The sequence below is a fragment of the Protopterus annectens genome, chromosome 2.part0, assembly GCF_019279795.1.
Source record: "Protopterus annectens isolate FY-2018-M chromosome 2.part0, PAN1.0, whole genome shotgun sequence".
NCBI classification, from domain to species: domain Eukaryota; kingdom Metazoa; phylum Chordata; order Ceratodontiformes; family Protopteridae; genus Protopterus; species Protopterus annectens.
The window spans coordinates 1,338,513,412-1,338,521,829 of NC_056728.1; positions in this window are offsets into that span (position 1 = coordinate 1,338,513,412).

Here is an 8,418-nt window from a genome sequence, read left to right on the forward strand (position 1 = left end):
ATTTTCTTTCTGCTGGTCATTTTGGATAATATTATTGCCAATAGTATTACAATTAGCATCTGTAATAGTCAATAACACTTTATGAGGAGTGATGGTCAAATTCACAACTATTCTCGCAAAGTAATTATTAAATGTCAATGCAATTTGCAAAAAAATCTGCATTTAGTGAAATGATATATAAACTCCATCACATTAGTACAAGCTTAATAAATAGAAATTATTTATTTGAACAAACTATTATTATTGTCTTTCTTTTTAAGTAGCATTTATGCAGATATCTCCTTTGTATCAGCAAGAGTTCTATTTAAACACTTAGTGCATAATTAAAGTTCCTGTCACCCACCATAAATGTACAGTTTTATAAACGAAATGCTTATGCTTTTTTTTTACTGATTAAATATGCCAAGTAATTACTTTATCATGGGGAATTTAATAATCCTAGCTTTTCCTTTGAATTTAGCAGATACTACTTTTTATATTAAGGAATGAAAGATGTTCAGTAAATGTTTCCGTACACTAAGACAATTGTAAGCCTCTTTGAAAAGGTTACAGAGGCTGTGGGCAGTGGCCAGTCAGTTCAAAAAGAATATTTCAATCTACTCAATGATTCTGACACTGTCCTCCATACTGGCAATGTTAAAAAAATAAAAACATAATGTAAATCCCTATGTCATCCACTGGAGTGAAACTTGGCCACCCAACAAATCTCAGTCTGTAAGCATTACTGGTTACATTTTGAATGTAAAATTGTAACTATTGATGTACCACTGCGAACAAAGCTCAGCCCTCTCTGTTTGGCACTTATTTTGCAACCATCCAGTCCAATATCCAAGAAGTGTGGTTGGACAAGTTTTACTGAAAACAGTCTAAAATTAAATATAAAAAAGTGTAGTGTACTAGCATTCAGTAAAAAAGCAGTTCCCACCTGATATATTAAAAGTTGTACTTCTCTTCAGACAGACATAGTCATAAGAGACCTTGATACTTACGTGGACAATTCTCTCTCATTCAATCATTATGTTTCCACCCTGGTCAGGAAATTCTTCTTTCTGTCCAGGTTAATTTCCAAGGGAACTCTTTCAAGATCTAAAGGAGTCATCTTGCTATTTTAGTCTTCCCTTATCAGATCCATCACTGAATACAATGCCCACATTGTATGCATACATCAAATCATATTGCTCAGTCAGAAAGGCCCAAAGATACCTTACCAAGAAAATCAAAGCCCTTAAATCTTTTATCCCAACAGATTAACACAACTCTCCCTAAACTCTGCTGCTTCACCTAGCTGACCTGTGTCTTGCTTTTTGAGCAAAGAAAGTCCCAATCCTATTTTAGCTTTTTTTTTTTTAAACAAGTTCCTCTACAACACCAACACTAGGGACATTAATCTACACTAACAAAGAAACGAGACTCATTGGACAGATAGGTTTCTAACTCAATATTTTCCCAGCCTATGGAATAAATTACCACTACAGGTCAAAGAAAGTATTACTTTGACTACTTTAAGGCTAGTCTTGATGACTGGATGGGTAGACACAGATTTACACCAGGATTGTCATGTATAGCCCTGCTCAGTTTGGGAGGTCATTACTACTAAGTGCTTGAGAAGGGAGATATGAACCTTTAAGTGCATCTTTTTACAGGCATATGGCTGGGTGCCGTATGGTCCTCATGTTCATTGCCTTGTATTGTTCCGATGTTCCTAAGAGGACAGCTTTGACAGATAACAAATCAGTCACTCATCCCAATGACTTCTATAAATTCCAGGCATTCAGGTTCTTACAATCATATTCATGAACTTGGGCACAATACATTTGTACTGTGTGTTGTGCACGGTATTGCTACTGGATCAGAATTTTCCAGGGGATGCATAAGACATAATCTGAATACTAAATCTGGTAAATTTGATAATTCAAGATCAAGTACTTTATCATCTCTGGTCAGAAATAATTATTACTGAGAAAAGTTCAGGGCATGAATAATTTGCAAAAATTCAGGCTCTTAGTGATTGCTACAAGCCATAAGTGCTCCAATTAATAGACTTGTAGTTGCAATCCCTGAGTATAGTTGCAGGATTGGAATACTGACCCTTATATTTTCCCCTGGCATTAATAATGCAATGCTTGAAATTATGGAAGGAAAAACATATTGCAGCAAAATGTTTGATACATGTAGTGCATTAATTATGAAATGTTTATTAATGCAGTTTTATATCTTGCCAGGCAACCACATAGGTGACATAGATCTATTTGCACTGGCCCACAAACCATAATGTTAAAATATTAAAAAAAAATCCTGGGGATTCAATAAACTTTGTGTAGACTTAGTTCAAACCCTAAATGGAATTGATGTGTTTGTGAGGGGAGCAGCAGTAAATGTAAACACGTGTGGTTTTGTGGCCAGCAACAGTGTTGCTGGACAGAAAATTGTGTAAAGCAACATGGACAGCAACAGATATGTACACCTGTTTACCTATGGGCAAACTAGGTCTCCAGGTTTGCACGGAATGCCACAATGATTACCAGGGTTATTAATAAAGCAATGTATTTATTTATTTACATTTGTTGACCAGGAGTGTCCGACTGGACTTAGGTCCATTTTCAGTGGAGCCCCGGGGAGAAAAGCAGTTAAAATAAACAGACAGTAGTTACATTGGATTGCATAGCGATTAACACTTTAACATAGCAATTAATTACAAACATATTTACAAATAAAGAACATAGTATGTCAGTAGACAACTAGAATCTTTATCTGTGAAGTACATAACAGACATTAACAAATATTACCATAAGAAGTTCCTGCTGTATAATAAGTACTAGGCTTATAAGCATCTGAGGGTGCTATAATCAAGGTAGTTAGTAATGTATAAAGTTCCTGCACATTATATGAAAGTGTACACCGTGCAGAGTATTGTGGAAACCTGTTTCAGGCATACTGAACAAAATTTGTGTCAATGATCCATAAGGGTACATGGGCTGCATTATAAATAAACAGTCAGGGGAAGTGTGTGTATTGAATAGGGACACACAGATGAATTGTAAGAATGAACACAGGGAAAGAGGACTGGTGAAACATGGTAATGCACAGCAGATGAGGGCATGTCAATGAAGACAGACGTAGCATGAACACTAATCACACATTTGCATGATACAGTACGGACTGCACAGTGAATATATATGATGTGACTGTCACAAAAGGTGACATAACAATAGAGAAGATTCTTTGTGATATAAGCATCCTGACATGAATAATGGTGAGGACATATATCAATATATAATATATACAATAGGGGTTAGGTGTATATTGTGTAGCTGTGCAAAATGAGTTGTCTGAATATGGCTGTAATGCCAGCAGAGGTCTTAACCAAGTGGGACACACAGTAACAGGCTCATGGTCAACAGTAGACAGAAGAAAATACAGTTGTGGATAATATCAGAATAATACCACCAGTAATCCCATGTCTCTGACATAACATATGTGATTCTGAGTGATCATAGATGGCTCTGCAAAAACACACTTGTACAACTGTTATGAGTTGTCAGCAATCTATGAGGGGAATCAAGCACACCGTCCTGAATCGTTAACATCTGCTGGAGGTATTAGGAGGGACACTGCTGTATCTGTATGTTAGATTATGATCAATCCACGCTAGTTGACAGGTGTGCATGGCTTATATATGGCACAGTCCACACTATCATTAATGTAATGCATGCATCACTGTTGTCAAACAGCTATGTATGTACTGTGTGCATCACAGGAACTTGTATCACACATGCATCTGGTATAACACCTTGATGAGGGTTCCACACCAAATACTAATGTTTATGCAGCAAAAATAATATTTAGGTATGGCCAATAAGATGTGTGGGAGCTCACTGTGGCAAATGTGGTTCAATTGAGTCACTCATCCCTGGAAGATGTATAGGGAGGTACATGAAAAAGGGTGCATTGTACTCAATTATTGATGTGATGAAGGTTGTGAACTATGGAAGTATAATGACCTTTGATGTGGATGTCCCGCACATACTCAGGATTTGTGTAACATACAAGGAAGTAGTCACCACTGTGGGCACACGCTGGTGGGCGATCCACATAACCATTTACCTCAGTACACAGGTTACATACCACCTGGTCTGCTCATAGAGGTGTGATGTTTACATTATCATTAGTTTGTGCATTTGCTTTTATAACCTAACAGATCTCCCATGATTTTTTTTTTCATCTCATGTGTCTTCATGGCTGTGGCAGCAATCCTTTGTGTGTGTTGATACTGTCTGTATTATGCTAATATCACACTTGTATTCAATTATTGTCCACAATCTGCAGTCCTCCAGAAAGCTGTTTGGAGAAAGGATGTGTATGGCATTCTTGACATTTGTGACTTAAATAATCAACAGGAAAGGGCCTAGCACACAACCCTGAGGTATAAACCTGATCACTTGACTACATATATAGGTCACTTCACACATTTTAACATGTGATCTAGTGGTCTACCCACTTGGTGACATAGGTGTTTATGACCACTTGTGACAGGGTTGCAGTAATACCTTAGTATGGATTTATGTCAAATGCCTTGGCCTGGTCAAGTTCTGCAGGATGATAGTGCTGTCATCATGCGTGTCCTTGTTCAGACATGGATGGTAGTTAGTGATGTTCATGCTCAGGTTCATGATTTATTAATGGATGGATAAATTGTGAAGGATCTGTATGATTTATTTATGGTTGAACATCTTACCATCCCAGTTTTATATGGATTGCCTAAGATCCATAAAGATCAACTAGACTCTCCAATAAGGCCAATTGTTTCAGGAAGGAGATGGGTCATTCAGCCCTTTCCATGTATGTGGAAAAACAATTACGCCCAGTTATTGACAAGAATGATAGAGTACTGAGAGACACTAAACATCTGTTGAATCAGTTTTTTTAATGTTCTAATAGGATGATGGGTGTCAACTATATTCTTGTTAATATGGATGTGATATCTCTTTTTACAGTGATTCCGAATGATATAGGCATAGAATATGTCAGATTATGGCTATAGTTCCAACAAGATACATCTCATCTGCACTTTACTTGATATTATGCTTAGTAATAATGCCTTTGTTTTCTGTAATCAGTACTACATCCAGTGTATCAGAGTTGCAATGGGCACCATGTGCACAAATAGTTATGCAAACATGGTGCTCGTGTATTGGGAGTCTTTATATATTTTTGAGCAGAGTAATTATTTTTTGAAATTCATTTGCTTATTACTCATGGTTTGTGGGCAATATATTTTTTGTGTGGACAGGATCTATTACATTATTATTATTATTATTATTATTATTATTATTATTATTATTATTATATTACAAGATTTTCTTGATTTTTTTCATCAGACCACAATTTATTTGAAGTTTACTTTTAGGTTTTCTGTTACTGAAATAGATTTTCTTGATGTATGTATCAGGGCCGTTCCTGGTGGCTTTGACACTACTTTGCATACTAAATCCTGTAAGGTCAATAATATGCTGCATTTTCAGAGTATGCACCCTAAACGTGTTAAGTAAAATGTATTGAAAAGTCAGTTTTTAGACATGCTAGATTGAATGCTGCTGATGAGAATATGTTATCTGATTTGAATGCAGTCAGCAATGAATTTCAATGATGAATAAGGAGGATATGAAGGTTCGCTGAGATAGGGCTGGAACTTATCCATGTATATCATGTAATTTGTGCAAATACATCAAAACATGTGACTGTTATATACATCCAGACTCTGTGTTTTTAAGTTTGTTTTTTATGCTGATTGTTCCAGTCATGATCTTGTATATTTGGCAGTGTGTGAGTTATGTAACTGCTACTATGTTGGTAAGATGAATCGTAGCCTAAGGGACCATATATGTGAGCATATGTATTGTATTAGTAAAAGTGATACCAGGAATGCTTTGACTAAGCATGGATTAGTGCGGGTGATGGTCCTTCTTTTAATTTTTTTGTATTAAAATTTTTTAAGGGAAGTATTAAGGAAGATGATATAAAGACTAAAATTGAATGTCTAGAAATAAAATGGATGTTATTATTACAATCAGATAAAGAAAGAGGCCTGAATGAATGGGTCTACTTCAGTAGACTGATTTACCTGAAAATCGAAGCCCAGATACCCGAGCTGAAGAGATCAAACAGATCAGGACACCAAATGGCAAAACAGCGGAAGTTTAACATGGGAAAATAGTTTGTTGGCCAACATTGTGACCTTTGCCATTTTCCACACTGTAGTGTGATCTCAGAGTTGGTATATTAAAGTAAGGGGGTGTGTGGGGGCATAGCCCCCCACTTAGGTGGGTTGAATTTAGTGTGGTTTGTTTATATGGTGGTGTTGGACAACTTGCCATTTTCCCAGTGTTACTTTCTGATGTTTTGTATGTTCAGTGTCCTGGTTTGTTTGGTTCTTTCATCTCGAGTATCTAGGCTTTGTTTTTCTGGTAAGTCAATCTACTGAAGTAGATCTGAATGAACATATTCCGGTAAAACCTCTCCTTAGATCACGTGCTTTAGCCCAGTAATCTGTTAGATATTTAAATGGTTTGTTCTTGAGATGTTAGTAGATCTGATGAAGCACCCCGCATGGTGTGAAAGTGCTTATCTTCTTTTTTAAACTTTTTTGTGAATAAAGTTTTGAAAGTTTTTTAATGAAGTTCTGCTATGTCAAATTGGTTCTTCTTTTGTTTTATTTTATTCAGGCATGGATGTAGCCTGACCAAATCACACATGTCTTTCCCTCACAGCCGGGATGTTACCAGTGTCTGTTTAGAAAAGGTCCATGATGACATGGTAGTCTACCTCACAGATGAGGAGAGTCAAGATGTGTCTACACATGCATGCATCAAGTGATGATCCTCCCCATGTCAGATGGATGCATGTTGATGTACACCCTTCTAATTGAATATATTCCATGTGGAGACTGTGTTGAGGTATTGATCCAACCATGGCTGATAGGTCCATTTTTTGAATCATGCTCTAGGCAGTCTGTGATATTGTCACAGCCTATTGATTCTGTGTTATTAGCTATACAGAGTCTACAGATGTGCTCCCCGCCTTAGTATGGAAATTGAGTAATGTTTTCATATATACTTTTCATATATACTTTGGCTGATGGACAGTGGTGACAGGGGAGTGACATGTGAGACAAACTGTCAACTAGCTGATTGTCTGTCTCCTCCAGTTGGGTATGTCTGGTGGCATCCACATGCACATCTGTGCTTAGTTGTGTATTATACTTCATATCAAGGAGTGCCTTTGTTCAAGGATTGACTTGGAATTTACTGGATATTCATTGGCTTCATTTCTCCCTGGCGCTGGTTTTGGTATTACTTTGTGTATTATACTTAACATTTCAAATTTACTGGAATAAATTATTTGTGAAAAGACCTACAAATACAACTGTGGTCATTCATCACATTCCACACACTGGTACTATGCATACAGTTATACAACTGTACCAATGTCACATACTTATATCAAGTGCACAACATATGCCTACATGTGTTTCATGAGCAAGCTGTGTTTGAGCAGCCTGATTCCATATTAGGACATTATTATAAATCAGTTGTTTGTGGCCCAGTCAGAACATTTCCTGACACAAATTTTAATTGTCACACAATGGTGTTGCTGACCCCCTCAATAATCCTTGGTTATAGCAGCACAACTGCACATACAATGAATTCCACAAGGTTGCAATTGTATCAAAACATGTGATACATGGTTGTGTATGTCACAGCACAACAACCTGTGTATGAGACTAGACTTATGTGACCATGTAATCAATATGAAATCATACCGATGTGTGTCACACAGCATTTAATGATGGTAAGTTGACACTTGCACACCCATGCCATACTGCAATTTTTACTGTGATGGTAGAATGTGAAATGTGTCGATGGGTGATCTGTTTCACTACAACAACACATGCCCTAATACACCAGTAATATACATACAAATTGTGACAATGTGAGGTATTGCCAGCTATGCTAGGAGAAGTAGGGCAGTGGATCTGTAACATATGCCAGCACAGCTAGCTGTAATTTTGTAAAGAATTATATGTCATTTGTATATAAAACTGATTTGTACAGATGCTTATGGTGAAAAAATATATTTGTAAAGCTGCTTGTGTTAAAAATGTACCAACAGTGTGCCCTGCTGGATAGAAAAAGAAATATACTTGTATTATTGTAACTGTTTAAATACATATGTTTTAAGAGGGGATACTGTAAGAGAAGAGGTTAATGTCTGTCCACCTAACTTTGAAAATAGTTTGAAATTAAATTTTGAAATTTAATTATTTGGCTTAGGCCATAAAGAGTGTATATTACTATTCTCAATACAGCCAGAGACAAAAAGTCTGTACTAGGAAGCTTTCCTGCATTGTCTTTGGGGTGA